General features: G+C 46.6%; 1 protein-coding gene across 5 annotated transcripts in view; it reads right to left on the reverse strand.

Moving 5' to 3' along the window:
* The window catches only part of RPH3AL (rabphilin 3A like (without C2 domains)), a 157,744-nt gene that overhangs the window by 125,570 nt on the left and 13,013 nt on the right, over positions 1-19,161 (reverse strand). For 2 of the 5 annotated variants that reach the window (XM_066363564.1, XM_066363558.1), the window contains exon 1: positions 11,684-11,808. The exons of 2 other annotated variants lie outside the window; for them this stretch is intronic. The gene's annotated coding sequence lies outside the window, so the exon portion shown is untranslated. Of the gene's footprint in view, positions 1-11,683; positions 11,809-19,019; positions 19,132-19,161 lie in introns of those variants that run through there. One more of the 5 variants, XM_066363563.1, reaches the window with a different exon arrangement.

Here is a 19,161-nt window from a genome sequence, read left to right on the forward strand (position 1 = left end):
GGGGAAAAGCCAAACCGAACCATCAGCATGTTGCCAGCAGTTTTCAAAGCTCTTAGGAACAGCCCACAAACTAAAACATGCCCAGCTGGGCCCTGAGCAAAACTGGGAAGGGACAGCAGCCAGCTTTACAGGGCACTGCCCACCTGCCAAGTGCTCGTCCTGGGTTGACAATGTCAAGTCTGTCACACTCCCCAGGGATGGATGGCATGACCACCCTCTCTTCCAGAGAAGGGGCTCAGGCCCAATTTTTGGGAGGCAGGGCCACTCCCTCAAGGCCACACGGCTGACCCCTGGCACTCAGTGTCGCTCAACTGACTGAGCTGAGTTCAGGCATTTTCTATCACCCTCTCTGCCTCCAAGGAGCCCTGGCTTCAGCAGTTGGCATCCAATGAAAGCAACAGCCCAGGGGGTATTCTCCAAGCATCCACAGCGCTCCCGGAACTCAGGAGTGTGACAGGAGTTCACAGAAACTGAGACATGCAGGAACTGGCCAACTGGAAGTTCTGAAAAGGCTCCGAGTCACCTGGGCTGGAGCAGCCTTGAGGGACTGCAGAGGAAGTGGGCTGGCATCGGTTTCCAGGAATTAGAGGTGTGAGGCCATGATATGGGAGACAGAGGCCTCCACTACCCTGCCTCAGGTGCTGCTGTGTCCCACCCTATGTCCACGAAGGCACGAAAGCACAGGTCTCTGATGTCTCTGCTCCTCACCATTCCCACTACCTGACCCAGGAGCTCCCCTGACCTCAGTCACCCTGCTACCCTAAGTGGTTCCCCTGCCTCCAGGCCTCCCGTCCAGACCCAGTCTACCCTGTCACCAGACGGGCACTCCAAAGGCCCAGCTCTGCTCAGACACTTCCATATCAAGCCCAGCATCCTCACCTAGAATTTCATAGACATCTACAGGGTCTATTCTACTTTGGCAAACTTGTCTCCAGACAAACGGAAACATGTGGCATTACCTTCTGTGTCCAAGCCCATGCCTCCCCCAGGAAGCCCCCCTGCCTCACCACCTCCCCATTCCACACCCTTTGCGCCAGCCTGAAGGACTGCTCCCACCCTGGAAAAACGTTTACACATTGTTTTTTTAATGAGAGGAGACAGAGAGATAGACTCCCACATGCGCCCTGACCAGGATCCACCTGGCAACCCTGTCTGGGGCCAATGCTCAAATCAACTGAGCTATCCTCAGCACCTGGGGACAATGCTAGATCCAACCAAGCCACTGGCTACGAGAGGGGAAGAGGGAGAGGAAGGGGAGAAAAAAGGGAAGAGAAGCAGATAAGCTTCTCATGTGTGCCCTGACTGGGAATGGAACCCAGGACATCTGCATGCCAGGCTGATGCCCTATCCACTGAGCCAACCAGCCAGGGCCAACACTTACTCTTTATCTCTTCCCACGACCTCCTAGTTTCTGGTGGTTTATGAATGTGTCTGACCTCTCTTACTGGACCAAATGCTTCCAGACAGCAGGACAAACCTTGTTCCTAGATGATACTCAAGACCTGTGCACTAGAACGGAATTGAAAGATGAGAAATAAACCCATACATTGCTAATTAACTGATTTTCAGCAAGGGTGTCAAGACCATTCAATGGAGAAAGAAAGGTCTTTTCAACAAATGGAGCTGTGACAGCTGGGGAGCCACATGCAAAAGAATGAGGTTGGACCCTTTCATCCCACCATCTAAAAAAATTGATTCTCAGTAGATCAAAAACCTAAATGTAAGAGCTAAAACCATAAAATTCTTAGAAGAACACATAGGGATAAATCTTAATAACTCAAATTTGGAAGTCATTTCTCAGATTATAATACCAAAAGCATAAGCAACAAAAGAAAAAATAGATAAACTAGACTTTATCAACATTAAAACTATACCAAATGATATTAACAAGGTGAAAAGACAATGCACAGAATGGGAAAGAATATTTGCAAATCCTTTATCTGATAAAGGTCTAAAACCTAGAATACATATATTTAAGAACTCTTACAACTCAACAACAAGACAACTCAATTAAAAAATGGGCAAAGGACATCAATAGACATTTCTCCAAAGAAAATATACACATGCCCAAAAGCTGATGAAAAGATGCTCAACATTATTGGCTGTCAGGGAACTGCAAATCAAAACCACAATGAGATAGCACTTCATACCCACTAGGATGGCTATAACTTAAGAAATGGAAACTAATAAGCATTGGTAAGCTATGGAGAAACTGTAACACTTGTATATTGTTGGTATGGATGTAAAATGGTGCAGCCACTGTGAAAAACAGTTTGGCAGTTCCTCAAAAAGTTAAATATAAAACTACCATATGACCCAACAATTCCATTCCTGGATATATACCCAAAAGAATTTAAAACAAGTGTTCAAACAAAAACTTGCACACAAATGTTCATAGCAGCACTATACACAATAGCCAAAAGGTGGAAACAACCCAAATGTCCATCAACTGATGAATGGATAAACAAAATATGGTAAAACCATACAATGAAATATTATTCAGCCACAAGAAAGAATGAAGTACTGATTAATATTACAGTATGGAAGAACTTTGAAAACCTTATGCCAGTAGTTCTCAAAGTGGGCGCCAGGGCACACTGGTGCGCCCTAGAAGATTTCCAGGTGCGCCCTATGGTATTCCAGAGAAATATGTGCCTGTTGGAGACCAAAAAACCAACAGGGTTTTTGGAGTTTAGATATTTGGGGGACAGAGGTGTGGGGAATTGGCTGTAAACTGACAGTCTGCCCAACCCCCCACCTCACTTTCCTGATTAGGTTGCAAAAGGCTGTTAAGCTGTGGTGCTGGGTTGTTTACACTACCCCCCATGTTCCCCTGAAAGACTGAGGCAAGTTTCTTCTATCCTTTGTTTGGTATAAAATTAAGATGATATGTATGGTGGGGGTTTTCTGCACTCAACACAATTAAGAGTAAAAAGAGGAATTCTTCAGTGTATTGACAGGAAATGAGAATTTGCCTTTCAAATATATGCCCAGACATTGAAAAAATCGCTAATACATCAGGCTCATGTTTCTCATAAACACAAGAATGAAAAAACTTAACACATTTTCGCCCAGACCTGCCAAGTTTACTACATCATACTAAGAATGTATCTATATATATATAAAAAGATAACTTCTTTGTCGTTTTTTTAACCCCTTTTTTACAAATTCTAAAAAGCATAACTCAAAAAATGTAACATAAAAATGTTTTTTAATGTCAGAATAAATTTAATTTTGTCATATTTATTTTGTCTAATTACCATAAAAGCACTCTTGGACTTTATATTTTTTTCTTTAATATTTGACTTAACTATTATAACATATTTCTCAGAAATCTGTATATAGTGCGCCTGCGATTATTTGTAGGATTTTTAATTTTTTTTAATTTTTTTACTTTTTTTTAATTTTTATTCATTTTAGAGAGGAGAGAGAGAGAAAGAGAGAGAGAGAGAGAGAGAGAGAGAGGAGAGACAGAGAGAGAGAAGTGGGGAGGAGCTGGAAGCATCAACTCCCATATGTGCCTTGACCAGGCAAGCCCAGGGTTTCGAACCGGCGACCTCAGCATTTCTAGGTTGATGCTTTATCCACTGCGCCACCACAGGTCAGGCTATTTGTAGGATTTTAAATGTGCCCCATTTAAAACTTCAAAAAGTTTGAGAACCACTGCCTTATGCTAAAGGAAGCCAGTGACAAAAGACCATATAGCCTATGGTTCCATTTATATGAAGTGTTCAGAACAAGCAAAGCTATCGAGACAGAAGGTGGACTGTAGTTGTCTGGGGCTTATTGGGGTGGAGGGCAGGCGATAAATAGCTAAAGAATATGGGGTAAGGTTGTACCTATCTGTGAAAATATTAAAAACCCCTGAATTGTGTACTTTAAATGTATAGTAGGTAAATTATATCTCAATAAAGCTGTTAAAAAAAATCATGGAGCACAGTGAAGAACAAACCTGGGGTCTGAACAGGACAGCCAGGTACAGTCTCTAGGGGACAAAGAGCATTTTACCATCAACCCCTGGTGACAGGGACAGATTAACTGCAAATTAACCTCAAAGAAAAACAAAACACAAAGAACAGATGGTACATTTGTGAAAACACTGAAAGAGAGGTGGGGGAAAGAGAGAGAAAGCAAGCAAATATGGTCAAACGCTAAGAAGTGCTGAATGCAGGCAGAGGGAGGGCAGGTTTTCTTCATACTATCTGTCCAGCTCTTCTGTAACAGGTAAAAACTTTCACAATAAAAACAAAGCCTCCATGTCGGATGCTCGAACTATTTGAGCGATGAAAGAAATAACTATTGCATTGGCTTATAACCCCAAATAAGATAAATATCTATGAGTCTTTATGATATAAATAATTGAATAAATAAATAAATAAATAAATAAATAAATAGGGGAGAGGGGCAGCTCTCTCTTACAGAGGAGTCTGATTAATACATGTATTAGGAATTAAGGAAAAGAAGAATCACTATTAAAACACCACTGTAGGGGGTGGAGGGAGGGGAGGGGCACAAAGAAAACCAGCTAGAAGGCGGAGAAAGACAATTTGACTTTGGGTGAGGGGTATGCAACATAATCAAATGTCAAAATAATCTGGAGATGTTTTCTCTGAACATATGTACCCTGATTTATCAATGTCACCGCATTAAAATTAATAACAACAACAAAAAAAAACCATTGTAACAACTATCACAGATAAGATCCATGATCCACGGATGGGTTACGAAAATTAGCACACGAAAATTTTGAGGAGGAAACAGATGTCTGCGAAGTCTCAGTCTCTTCCCCAAGGTATTTATTAATTACAAAAGAATAAATAGTAACTATACGGGGGAGAAATGGGCAGACATTACCTTAACCAAGTGATCAGACTAATATCGCCAGAGATGAGACATGCCAGCACATACCTCCTGTTATGATGAACTGAGGACACATCCTAACTCCTGTGGGATTCTCACCAGAAATGCCTAACCGCAATCTAGCCCCAAGAAAAGACCAAACAAACCCCAAATGAGGGAAAGTCTATAAAATAACTGGCCAGTACTCTTCAAAAAAATGTGAAGGTCATGAAAGATAAGGAAAAAATGTTCTATATGATGTCAACAGGGTAAGCAGGGGGAAGTATACATAGGAACTCCGTACCATTTTTTGCAACATTTATGTAAATCTAAAATTATTTCAAAATAAAAAGCTTTTAAAATTCTCATAATTAAAGGAAAAAAAAAGTGCCGTTGTATTCCAGGTCTCTATTGTTTGGAATCACTTATACCAAGGGACATGTGATGTGATGTGGCTTGATGAGACAGTGCCTGCCGGGGGAACGTCCCCTCCTTGACGGAAGCAGTAGCTGATTCCCACCTGGGAAAGGTGAAGGGGAACTCAAGATGTGACTGTGGGTGCCCCTACCCATGGCATCTGGGCTGAGAGAGCAGGCATGCCAAGGAAGGGGTGAGTGTGTCTGCCAGGGTCTTTGCTTATTTCTGAGACAAAGGAAGGCTCCACAAAATGAAAAGAAAGACACACAATTTAGAATTTCACAAATGTGGCCTTCTTTGGGTCAAGCAGTTGATATGACTTCCTGTTTAAAACTACAGCATTTGGCCCTGGCTGGTGGCTCAGTGGATAGAATGTTTGCCGGCATATGGACATCCCGGGTTCAATTCCTGGTCAGGGCACACATGAGAGGTGACCATCTGCTTCTCTCCCCCTCTCTCTCCCTTTTCCCCTCCCACAGCCAGTGGCTCGATTGGTTTGAGCATGGGCCCAGGGCGCTGAGGATAGCTCAGTTAGCCTAAGTGTTAGCCTCAGGAGCTAAAAATAGCTCGGTACTGGAACATTGGCTCCAGGCAGGGTTGCTGGGTGGATACTGGTTGGGGTGTATATAGGGAGTCTGCCTATCTCCCCTCCTCTCACCTGAAAAAAAGAAAGAAACTACTGCATTTGTATTATTTCTATACTTTAAAATGACATAGATTAAATATTGGATGACATTTTAAATAACTTTTCAATCTCCTTAGTAACTTATTTTTATCTAGTTTTGTTTTAACAGTGAGTAGGATCATTCATGATCCTTTATCTCTCCCATTAACCTGGTCATGAAGACCACCTTTGTCTCATCACCACTGTCTATGTTATTCACTTATTTTCTCATGGAGAATTTATGGTGTGCTCACTGACCTGCCAGCCACAGACTACGCTGACCTGGATTCCAGAAACGGGAAAGAGAAGTGTAGTAAAAGGTTAATAATAGAATCTAAGTGGTGGGTATGTAAGTGTTCCCTGTAAAATTCTTTCAGATTTGCTTTATATTTTAAATATCTCATGCCTGACCTATAGTGGCGCAGTGGATGAAGCGTCCACCTGGAAGGCTGAGGTCGCCAGTTTAAAACCCCGGGCTTGCCCGGTCAGGGCACCTACGAGAAGCAACTACTATGACGTGATGCTTCCCTCTCCCCCACCCTCCTCCTCTCTCTAAAAATCAATAAATAAAATCTTAAAATTATTTTTCATAATAAATTATTGCTTTAAAAGAAAAGTAAAATTACAAATGGGTATTTGGGCATTCAATCCACAAACCCAGACTCACAGCCTCCGTGGGAGAAAACAGGCAATGAGCCTAGGACCCCATTTACAGCAAAGCATGCCCACGCCTGTTCCTTCTCCCCACAGGTGTCTGCTCGCTACAGGGCTGCCTGAAGGAAGAGGCAACATGGGACTCCCCTGCCATGGCGAAGGCCTGGGGCCTCTGGTGACAGTCTCCACATAAACACAATCAGCAATTCCAGTCCAAACCAAATCAGAAAGCAGGCAGCAGCCACTGTTTTTTTAGTACATGTGCTGCCGAAGCGAGCACTTCAGCCACTGTTTTTATTAACTCCAAATGAATTCAGCAATGGATCCCCGGGCTGACTGAGCAGGCCCCAACCCCGTCATGGGCTCCAGGTGGCCCTACCAAGGCGGCGGATAAATTCTCTTCTGCCAGTAATAAAGGGCAGCGATTACAAGTCTGTTCTCCGGGTCATGTGTCTGGGGTTTATAACTGGCTCTGTGAGTTAGTAGCTCAGGGACTGTGGGCAGCTTCATTTATTTCTCTAAGCTTTAGTTGCCTCATCTGTAAAATGAGTAGCTGACTCCTGGGGCAACCGGGAAGAATAAATTAGATCAGTGGTTCTGTGCTAAGGTGATTTTGTTTCTCAAGGAACATTTGGAACTGTCTTCAGACATTTGGGGGGAGTATGTGATTGACTACAACCCAGTGGGTAGAGGCCAAGATGCTGCTAAACCTTCTACAATGTACAGTACAGCCCCTACAACATGAAATTATCCAGCTGGAAATGCCGAAGTGCCAAGTCTGAAACCCTGATTCAGATGGTTACAAGTAACATACCCAGCACAGGACCTGTAACACTGTGCAGTGCAGGCCTGCCTGCCACCAACACCACCACTGTCATCATCCTCACCACCATCACTGACATCATCGTCGTCACCACCAGCACTTCATCACCACCACCACCAACATTGTCGTCATCATCATCATCATCACCACCATGATCTTGTCATCAGTATTATCAGCCTTGGTATTCCCAGTATCCAGAAGAGCACAGGTAGGGGGCATCCATGAATGTCGCTGTACTAGACTGAATTGACAGGTCATGACTTTGGGTTAAGGATTTCCCCCCTCCAAAATGCACCTTCAAGACCCCAAGCTCACCTGCGGGAAGCAGCATGGGGCAGGGAGTTGGGAGATGGGTCAGTAAGGGAGTGGCAGTGGGGGTGCCCTGTGGAAAGGGCCTGAGCTGATGATGATACCAGCCGACATCCTTATTTAACAATGAATTTGTAAGTTCTGTTCTAAGCATTGTACATGTATTATTCATTTCACTCTCTGAACAACCTAGGAGGTCAGTTTATAATAGAATAATATATCTCCCCTTCCCACCATAACCATAACTCCTGAATGGCTGCTTCCCTGGTGGGAAGAAGCGGAGGCTTTAAGGAATTTGTTCTCTGCCTGTGGCTACTCTTACCGCTTGCCTGACCACTCTACTAAGAAACTTAGAAGGCTGGCTCTGTCTCCAAGCAACCCACGGTGGATGAGGATGGCTCTGGGCCTTCCATCCCGCACTGTGGGAAACGCCCAGAGGGCATCATTTCTGGGCAGGGCAGGGTCCGGGTGAGCAGGAGGGTATTTAGGAATTCTGTACTTTTCCTCAATTTTTTCTATAAACCTAAAAAAAATTTTTTAAGTTAAACACTATCAATGCAATAGGAAAAAAATTTAATTATTTTCTATGAAGGAAAAAAAATACTCTCCTGATCTTCATCAGTGAGAAAGAACCTGGTAATGCTACTAATATGACATTTGTATAGTGTCACGCTCTTCAGAACATTTTTGTGTCGGTGAATGATTTGATCTCATCATCCCCATTTGCAAATGAGGAAAGTATGTATGGTTTATGCCTTTATTCCCCAAATATCCAGTTGTCCCCACCATGTGGCCCTCACAGGAGACACAGTCCAGAGCAGAAGACTGAAAGGTCAACAATACTAGCCCTCAATTCCTTTTCTTCATTGTATGCATCACAATTGAAATGTGTGTGTGTATTTCTTTGTTGACTTGTTCATCTCTGTAAGGCCCACGGGGACAGAGGTCACCTGTTTTCCTTGTTGTGAATACTCAGTGAGGGCTGCACATGAGCAGGACGAATCCTGAATGAGCCAGACACCGGCTCTAATAAACGCTGGGACTGGACAAAGAACAGCGAGAGCCAAGTGAGGGCGCAGTTAGGATTTCTCTCTGCTGCAATCCCAGAGGGCTTCAAAGAGGAGAAGGGGAGGGGGCTAAAAGAAAAAAGCAGGGACTTGGCAGGCATTAGGCAGGCATTTCAGGAAGGGAGTCATCCTGGTAGGACTGCCAGAAAGGAAGAGGCCTCTTGAATTTTAGAGCTGGAAAGTAACTCAGAAAACAGCTAGCTAGGGTCACAGGCAATGAGGACACAAAGCTCCCGGGGGAGTGAGATCAGAACCCGGGACCTCCTGGGAGCCCATGAAAACAGCACAGTGCACCTTGAGTCTCAAGTTTTCGTCTACTGTAAGTAAGGCTAATGACAGAGGAAAGTGAACACAGATACTCCCGCCCCCACAAACACATCCCCTAACATCAAGGGATCAGGAATATGGAAACAAACAGCCCAAAGGCGAAATATCTCTGATGTCATTCTATGCCACGTATACTATTTTAAAACAATGCTTCCCTCCCACCATAAGTGATACCCTTGCAAAAGTGTCTTCCAGTAAAATTATGTTCAGAATTATACAAGTTTTATATGATAATAGCAGTAACAGCAGCTAACACTTCTGCAGCAGCGTGCCTGCATCGTAACTCCTGCCATCCCCACCACAACCCTGTAGGGTGCTGTCAGCATCCCCATTTTACAGAGGCACCCTGCTGCACTGCAGGGTGTGGCCCCTCCCCCAGACAGGGAAAACAGTGACTTATTTCTCCCAGGTTACCTGTCTTGTCCACAGTCTCACTCCTACAGACAATACCAGAGTCAGTTTGGAATCAGCCTCTGCTAAATCCAACTGCACGACTTTGGGACTAGTTCAATTTCCCCACACCCTGTTTCTTCTGTGTACAATGGAGGTAATAACACCTTCCGCTGAAGGTTTTGCCCAAGGTGAACACGGATAACAGAGTAGACGTACCAAACACCGTGCCTGGCACACAGTAAGCCCTCAAAAGAAGGAAAAAGAACCTGTTTTTTAAACCAAGCCCATTTTTGAACCCCCTGTAAACTTCTCTGCACTGAAAGGAAGAAATGGCAGAGTTCAACAACAACAACAAAAAATCTGCGACCCAGATGACCGCAGGCCCCACCGATAAATAAAATCGTGGCCACAGGCCCTCGCCAGGCTGCCCGGGTCAAACTATAGGGCAGGAAACTGCATGCTTCCTCCTCCTGCAGGAACTCAGTGCTCTGGCCCAGACAGGAGCTTCCTTCAGCTGACCCCACCCACTTCCCCCAGAACATTCCACACTGGGCCATGAGACACCAGGAAGAGGCCAATGTGCCCAGCTGGGGAAAATGGGCACCTCCCTTCCAGGCCACCTCTGACCTGCACCCTTGCCCAGCTCCCATCGCCTCCCCTCAGAGAGACCAAGCCTTGGCTCATCCAGCCCACACCTGCCTCTCTCCAATGCCAGAGCCAGTGGGAGATGGGCTGGGTAGCTGGGCTGCTGGCCCTCAGCCATGGCTGTAGTTAGGCCCCTGACTGGTCATCCTACTTCCGGTCTGGGTACCCACTACAAATAAATGAGTCTTTTCAAAAATAGTCATATTACCATTCCCCTCCTCAAGCACCTTTGATGGCTCCCACTGCCCCCTGAATTAAGTTCAGAGTCCATTCAGGGTCTTACACAAGAGAATCCAAATCCACTCTCTGGTCCTCACAGGACTTGTTCGTACACTGGAACCAAAACAGAATATACCAAGATCTGCACATACATTTCTGTAACTATAAATACGAATTCACCTCTCCCATCCCCACCTGGCTAGATCCTGCTCCTCTCCCCTCCATCCGATTGTTCCATGAGCCCTTTCCTTTCCTTGTCTCTGAAGTCCTCCACCGCGCTGTTCCCAGACTTCAGGTAATGCCATCAGTGCTACCTGCCATCCCCACCCGGCCTCTGCACTGTTCTTTACTTACCATTTTCCTTTACATCAACTCACTCTTTTACTTAGTTTATTTTCAAAGGCAAATTTATATCTCCACCATTAACAGAAAATTATATCATCTGCCATAAATAGAAGGAAGGCAAATGAGGAAAAGAGGTATGTTCTAATAGACATGAAAATAAACACATCATCAATAAATGTATTTAATATTACTGTAAAATATACTTCAAATCCTCTCACACTCTAAAAAATGCTGCCTTAGCACTTTAATTTTTTTTAATTAATTTTTTATTGATTTGAGAGAGAGAGAGAAGCATCGATCTGTTCCTCTATGTGCCCTGACGGGGGATCGAACCTGCAACATCTGCATATTGGGATGACACTCTAACCAACCGAGCTACGCAGCTAAGGCTTGGCACTTTATTTTTACTTCCTCTGGCCCTTGTTTTCTCTAGCCCTATCTCACAGTTATCTGGCAACTTGTCCTAGTCTTGTCCTGGCTGACCCCAAATAGCACTTGGGGACACATATGCAGCCCCTCTCCCCGTGCCTACCTGGACCACAACATACAATAAAAACATGTATGGAACAGAATGTCATATTAACACGGTCCCATTCTCTGCCTGGTCCTAAGCCCATTTGCTGTCCAACATTCTCCTAAAATACACATGCCCTCTACACACTGCACCCAAATCAATCCCTGTGCACAGGGGTCTCTGAGAGCATGGCACAGAAACTGTAGCGACTATCAAGAAGGTGCCAGGGACGCTCCCAGATCTTCTCAGACCCCTGCTGCGCCTTCCTCTGAAGCAGCGAGTCCAGGCAACTGGGAAAAGCAAGTCTCCAGTCAACCATTAACCAACGCTCTCCTGGCCCAGACACGCCCTTCCCCAAGAGTTAGCAAAGTTCTGGGAAAACCCTTGTATGAACTGGGCCCTTGGCTCCAGGAAATACCAAAGTCACCATTCTCTCCCCTTGGAGCTGGAGACCCCAAAACACCTACCAGGAACTGAGGGGGGCTTCAACAGGCCTGACCCGGCTGGTGCCCCAGAAGGGAGGAGATCAGTCTCCCTCCCACCACAGGGTTGGTTGTCACGGGTGACCCTGATGAAGATCTGAATCACTCAGACTTAAGTCAATAAGTGGCAGCCACTGGGAAGGCCCAGCTGGAGCCAAACCAAGGCCTGGATTCTCCTTAGTGGATGGAAGCCTGGCCAGGGCCAGCCCACAGCCACTTTGCTAGTGACCCGTTCCCCTGACAACGCAGTCTTCTAAAAGTGAACAGACACAGGACATTTTTTCTTAGAGGGAAGCCTCCATTGGGAATGCTTGGATTTGTCTTTGGTGTTATTTTTTTAGTCTGGCCACTTTTATGACTTTCAAGATTTTTTGTTAGAAAGGGTACATTTCATGGAAAGGTATCCAAAATATTTATTCCAGGCAGCAGACATGCACAGGATGGCAGCATCTCATAACTTTCTGATGCCTCAGCTGCCGGGTGGGTAAGGGGTGCGAGGGGGACACCCACCCAATTGGGTGTGGCTCCCCAGGAAGACGGTAAACTGAGGCACAGATACCATGACCAATGTCATAAATAGAGCCTCCCTAATGCAGCTCAAGGTAGGTAAGGGTAATAAAATGAACCTCTGCGTAGGTGGGGAGTGCTTGCACCCTGACACCTGCTTATAGTGAGAAGGAAGAGGACAAGGATCTCCATGGTGACCTTTTCATAGTGCAAACAAAGTCAGTGACAGAAAAAAATGTAGCGATAAGAAAATCACCACATCCGGAGACCCATTCCCCATTGAGAACAAAAGCAAATGGTGCTGAGTGGGACAGATGGACACAATCACAAAGAGTCTCAAACTGGGTTCCAAGGAGTCCAAGGGGTGTCATACACCCCTTTGGGGGCTGCTGATGCAGAACAGGGAGGAATAAAGGGTAGGGGGTATACTCCCACCCAACCCAGAGCAACTCGGCTCTTCTCTGCTTCATATATTGGACTTTCAGGGAAGATTTCATTTGAAGAGTCTTTATCTATCTATCTATCTATCTATCTATCTATCTATGTTGAGAAAAGTGCTGACGTGTGATACTGGCTGCATCAAATAGAAGAACGTGATGTCTGTCATCTGAGTTTGTGGAAAGCAGCCACCACAGACCCAGGTGTGCTGGGAACCGGCTGGCCTCTCATCCTGAGCGTGTGCTCTGAGTCCAGGAGAAGCACTGGAGGAGAGGATCCTCCTCTGGCAGGTCTAGCCTGGACACTCTGCCCCTCCCTGGTAGGCCCACAGCTAGAAAATGCAGGGGACACCAAAATCAAGATGAGCCTTGGGCTAAGTCAAGTGTCCAGAAAAGGGACCCAAACCTCAGCAGGAACCAGGGCAAATGCAGGCACCAGAGCTAGATTTGTACACCCAGAAACTGGAGGCCAAAGAGAATGAGAAGTAGTATTGTAACTGGAGGTGACCTTGAACAAACCCCTGGAATAATCGCAGTGGCAAGAGGCAGGCTTCCCTGTGCACCCCAGTGGCCTGATTCACGGGAAGGCTGGCTTGGTTTGGAGGCCCAGGATGAACCAGACCTGAGGATGTGAAGAGGTCTGAGTGTGCCTACGACAGGCATGGTGGGCACTACTACACAGATGCACCCTTACAACTGCTTCCAGACTCCAGACAGCTGTGCACCTGTGTGCGAAGGCTAGGCTCTCTGCTGGCCTTCTGTAAACATACATATTTATGCTCAACATCTTTCTTTAAGAATGATTCTTCACCTGACCAGGTGGTGGCGCAGTGGATAGAGTTGGCCTGGAACACTAAGGACCCAGGTTCAAAACTCCAAGGTTGCTGGCTTGAGCGTAGGTTTACCAGCTTGAGCACAGGGTTGCTGACTTGAGCATGGAATCATGGACATGACCCCATGGTTCACTGGATTGAAGCCCAAGGTTGCTGCCTGGAGTCCAAGGTCCCTGGCTTGAGCAAGGGGTCACTTGCTCTGCTGTAGCCTCTCCGGTCAAGGCACATGAGAAAGCAATCAATGAACAACTAAGATGCCGCAACAAAGAATTGATGCTTCTCATCTCTCTCCCCTTCCAGCCTGTCCGTCCCTGTGTGTCTATTTCTCTCTCTCTCTCTCACAGGAAGGAAGGAAGGGAGGGAGGGAGAAAAGGAAGGAAGGAAGGAAGGGAGGGAGGGAGGGAGGGAGGGAGGGGAGGAGGGGAGGAGGGGAGGAGGGGAGGAGGGAAGGAGGGAGATAATTCCTCTTCCAGGCCAAGGAAATCATGTCCAGCCCTTCTGGGTGGGAGAAACTGGCCCCTCCCTCCTCCTTCCTCAGTATGAATGTGGCTGGGGCCAACCAATTCGAATATCCCCATTCCCAGGGCCCTTGGGCACAGTGACCAGCTTAGGTCTGGGTGTGCAACCCAGGCCCAGCAGTACAGTCTTCCCTAGGCTCTCACCAGAGTTACTAAAAAATAAACTCTTTCCCTGTGAAAACAATGTTGGCTTGGGATGGCCAATGGCCACCTTGCTGCCATTGGAAACAGTCTGGGAATGAAGCCAAGTGGAGCTGAGACCCTGTTCTGATCATCAGACACCACTGCCCACCTCCTCCAGCTCTGCCTCTCTGCTTCTGCTCCTGCTGCCCCCAGAGTCCCAGACGTCCCTCTCCTCCACCTCATCCTTCCAGACCCAGCAAAGGGTCCTGTACCATGAAGCCTTGACCTCCCCTTCCCACTGGAAGCAACCTCTCCTCCTCTGAAGTCCCCTGGTTCCCCACCTGTCCCCTCCCTTCAGCGCTGAGCATTTGCCACCTTATATTATATTTTACCTATTTATTTATTTTTAGTGAGAGAAAGAGAGAGGAAGGGAGAGCGATGAGAAGCATCAACTTGTAGTTGCATCACTTTATTTGTTCATTGATTGCTTCTCACACATGCCTTGACCAGGGGGCTCAAGCCGAGTCAGTGATGTGCAGGAAGAGGCAGAGAAGGCATCTTTGGGGAAGTAGAGTTAAACTGGAACCATGCCCTGGCTGGAGTTTGGTTGGTTGGAGCATCGTCCCAAAGCACGGAGGTTGCCGGTTCAATCCCCAGTCAGGGCACATACAGGAACAGATAGATGTTCCTCTCTCTCTCCCTCTCTTGCTAAAATCAGTAAATGAAAAAATCAGGACCAGAGAGGTGAGGAGACTGGGTCAGGCACACTTTCTCAGCATGCAATAGGGGCTGAGTATCCGCAGGACAAATGGGTAACTACAGGATCCTAGTGTGTCCCGTGTCTCTCCAGTCCAGGCAAACGTACCCCCATTCATCACCCTGACAGGTGACAACTGGCACCCAGAGAGGTCTGACAGCAAACAGACCTCGGTCAACAGAACATGTCCACCTATGTCGCCCCGGCAGAGGGGCTCGCCACAACCTAATGTGCCTCTGCTCGTGACTCTCCGGTACCGCTGTCACCAGCACTGGAACAGCAAATGGGTTTTGTCCTGTGAGCCCACTCCAGATCTCTGTCACGGCTGCCTGAAACCCCCTGCTAGGGCTGTGAGGTCTGTCAGGCCTCCATGTGAAAGGGTCATGATTGATTGGTAATGTCACAGGAGCAGAGAGTAGTGGCATATGTGGTACGTATTTCCTTACCACGCAGGGCCCCACACATGACCAGCCAGGCAAGAAATTTCCTTCAGATCTAATTGCCTGGAAAAGCACTCAGCGCCTGCTATTCTTTTCATTATGGACCACATGAACCGTGTACATAATATTTATTTTTCCTGCTTTGCTTACTAATTAGCTCAGAGCTAAATCTGTGATTCAAATATAGTAAACTGAACAGCACTACGGCCTCAATATGTATCCTAACTCTCTTCCTGATTTTGACCTATGTAGTTAATCTGCATTTTTCCTAATCTTATTTTTTATGGGTTTCTATTTAATTACTATATATAGACATACATATAGATATACACAAATATATATAAAATATCTGGTATACAATATCTACTTTATTTTTTGTTATAAATACGTATTTCTATATTTCTTTCATATCCAAACAATATACATATATTCACGTGGGCATCTTGATTCCTTTACAGAACAGGATGAAGGAATTAATGAAGAGATGGATGGAGGACAGACAGGAAAAAGCAAGAAAAGTAAGACAGTCTTTGCCTGAAAGAATTCAGAATATCACAGCACTCAGCTGTAAATAATCTGGGATTAGAGATCAGAAGCCAGTGTTTTGTCCCAGCTCTGACAGGCTACGTTACTGTGAAGGGGAAAAAAATTACTCACGCACACCCCTCCCCACTTCCAGGCAACCTGAGGTTTTTATCAACTATTCAATGCATGTGAAACAATCTGCCTCACTTCACTGGGATGGCACTGAAATTAAATGCAGAGGTTCCTGACTGCTAATAAGTGGTAAGGTGCCAGCTACATGCTTGCCACCCACTGGTGTCATCCTCAGTACTTGGAACAACATTCTTGACAACCAGCACACAGCTGAAAATAAGAAGACATCAGCCCTGGCCAGGTAGCTCAGTTGGTTAGAGCGTCATCCTGAAACATCAAGATTGCAAGTTCAATCCCCAGTCAAGGCACATACAAGAATCAACCAATGGCCTGACCTGTGGTGGCGCAGTGGATAAAGCGTTGACCTGGAATGCTGATGTTGCCGGTTCGGAACCCTGGGCTTGCCTGGTTGGGGCACATATGGGAGTTGAGGCTTCCTGCTCCTCCACCTTTCTCTCTCTCTCTCTCTCTCAATCTCTCTCTCTCTCCTCTAAAATGAATAAATAAATAAAATAATTTAAAAAAAAAAGAATGCCTAACTTCAGATAAATTAAAAAAAAAAAAAGAATCAACCAATGAATGCATATATAAGTGGATCAACAACAAATCAATGTTTCTCTCTCCCTCCTCTCTCTCTAAAATCAATAAAATATGTTTTTTAATAAAAGAGGGTGATGGGTACACAATGCATCACACAGATCATGTACCACAGTGATGTATACATGAAACCTATATGATCCCCTGGCCGGTTGGCTCAGTGGTAGAGCGTCGGCCTGGCGTGCAGAGGTCCCGGGTTCGATTCCCAGCCAGGGCACACAGGAGAAGCGCCCATCTGCTTCTCCACCCCTCCCCCTCTCCTTCCTCTCTGTCTCTCTCTTCCCCTCCCGCAGCCAAGGCTCCATTGGAGCAAAGATGGCCCGGGCGCTGGGGGATGGCTCCTTGGCCTCTGCCCCAGGCGCTAGAGTGGCTCTGGTCGCAAAAGAGCGACGCCCCTGGTGGGCGTGCCGGGTGGATCCCGGTCGGACGCATGCGGGAGTCTGTCTGACTGTCTCTCCCCGTTTCCAGCTTCAGAAAAATACAAAAAAAAACAAAAACAAACAAACAAACTAACTAAAAAAAACCTATATGACCTACTAACCAATATCACCCCATTAAATTTAGTAAAAATAAATTAATTAAAATAGAAGAAGGCCCTGGCTGGTGGCTCAGTGGATAGAGCATTGGCCTGGTGTATAGACATCCTGGGTTTGATTCCTGGTCAGGGCACACAGGAGAAGTGACTATCTGCTTCTCTCCCTCTTCTCTCTCTCTTCTCCTCCCGCAGGCAGTGGCAATTGGTTATATCATGGCCCCAGGTGCTGAGGATGCTCAACTGCTCTGAGCACATCAGCCTCAGGCACTAAAAATAGCTCTGTACTCAAGCAACATCCCTCCCTAGATGGGGTTGCTGGGTGGATCCTGGTTAGGGTGCATGCAGGAGACTACCTCACTATCTCCCCTCCAAAAAAAGAAGAAAGAAGAAGACACCAGAAACCTCATGGCCTTCTATACATGCTACAGGAATTCAAAGAGAAATGAGCTTTCAGAGGCCATATCTGCTTGCAATCTTCTTCCCTGCCCCCATCCCCCGATGTCTGAGAGCATGGTTACTGAAGGAGTTCAATTTCCTGCTTCCCACAGCAAAAGAAATAGCCCCATCTAGAATCAATCACACTCCTCAGGACTGGAAGTGGCTGCCTCTACAGAGAGAGCCTGGGGCTCCTGCCCGCTCCCCACCCGCAGTCTCCTGACCACTGCATGAAGAAAGTGCACACAGCACGCATTACCTGCAGACCAGATGAAAGGGGAATGATCTGAGGTGGAGTCAGCGGGGCTGTGTGAGGTCACTGGCAGCTGACCCTCACCCATGCCTCCCACCGGACTTCTCAGACATCTCCTGTCCCCTCCTGTCCCCAATCAGAGGCCCATTTAGTCCACAATCACCAGGGTTTCCAGGCTCCTGAATCAGTAGTGCCACTGCATTTCAAACAGCAGGTGAAAATGAGACAATGACAGTAACTAGGGTCCCTTTTGACAAGTTTTTCAGCAAGACATGGGCTCAGCCTTTGCTTTCTGAGGAACTAACAGAATTCACACTAGTCGTAAGACTAATTCTAAATTCCAGACTTTGCCCTGCCCAGTCAGGGTTGAAAGTGAAGGCAAAGGGGAGAGAGGCTGGACAGAGTGTTTGTTCAAGTGACAGAATAAGGTCTATGTAGTTTATCCCTAGGGGAAGACGGATCCCAGGAGATGAGTTATCCAAAGTGGGGGTAGGGACCCTGACATAGGTAACTGGCATCCTATCTGATGTCCCTCCTTCCCCCCAGCCTTACTGCAGCTGCTCAGTTGCCCAGAGCCCCGAGGTCACACTGTGACCAGCCCCCTTGGGCCCAGCTGAGTCTTCCAGGGTGCACCCAGCCCAAGCTGGCATGTTGAGCTCTCTCCCCTGGAAATCTGGAAAATGAGCTAAGAGACTGAAGTCTCAACTCAGGTGCTCTTTGGCACAGTAAGATGCAAACTTAGGAACTGATAGAGGGGACATTTTCCCCATGCAGAAATGCCCATGAAACAAAAAGTGGTCTTATGTGAGAGAAAGAAGTGGGGAATCAAAGAGACTAAAAGCAGTCAAGGCAGAGAGAGAGCTCATGGGTTTCCCTCTGGTCCATGTGTTTAATTCAGCCCTCCCAGGGGCCTGGGCTTCTGTGAGATACTTCGTGTCCTGGCATTAAATTCCCATTTTGTTCAATCTCTACTGTTTGCAACTAGGCTAGCCCCTATTAGCCACAAGTCTTAGTTAGCCTGATTAATGTGCTGTCCACTTCCCTACCACCCTCCCATTAAGCAAGGAGAGCTCAGCCACTCTCTGGGCTGATGAAGACTATCTGGGGAGGGGGTGCCAATCAGTGGCCAGTGGAGAGCAGAGGTTTTGGCACTAGAGGGACCTAGGTCTGGCTCCATCTGGTAGGTTGACCCGGAACAAAAACCTCCCTGAAATACAGAATCCTCTCACCTTGGCTACTACTGTGGGTGCCTTCCCAAGTGCACTGCTGACCCTCTCCAATCTGTTCTCACAGTCACAGCGAGCTCTTCAGAATGCCAGCTCCACTGGCATGGAAGTCCTCCAGTGGCTTCCTACTACTGTAGCACTGAAA

The sequence above is a fragment of the Saccopteryx leptura genome, chromosome 2, assembly GCF_036850995.1.
Source record: "Saccopteryx leptura isolate mSacLep1 chromosome 2, mSacLep1_pri_phased_curated, whole genome shotgun sequence".
Lineage (NCBI taxonomy): Eukaryota > Metazoa > Chordata > Mammalia > Chiroptera > Emballonuridae > Saccopteryx > Saccopteryx leptura.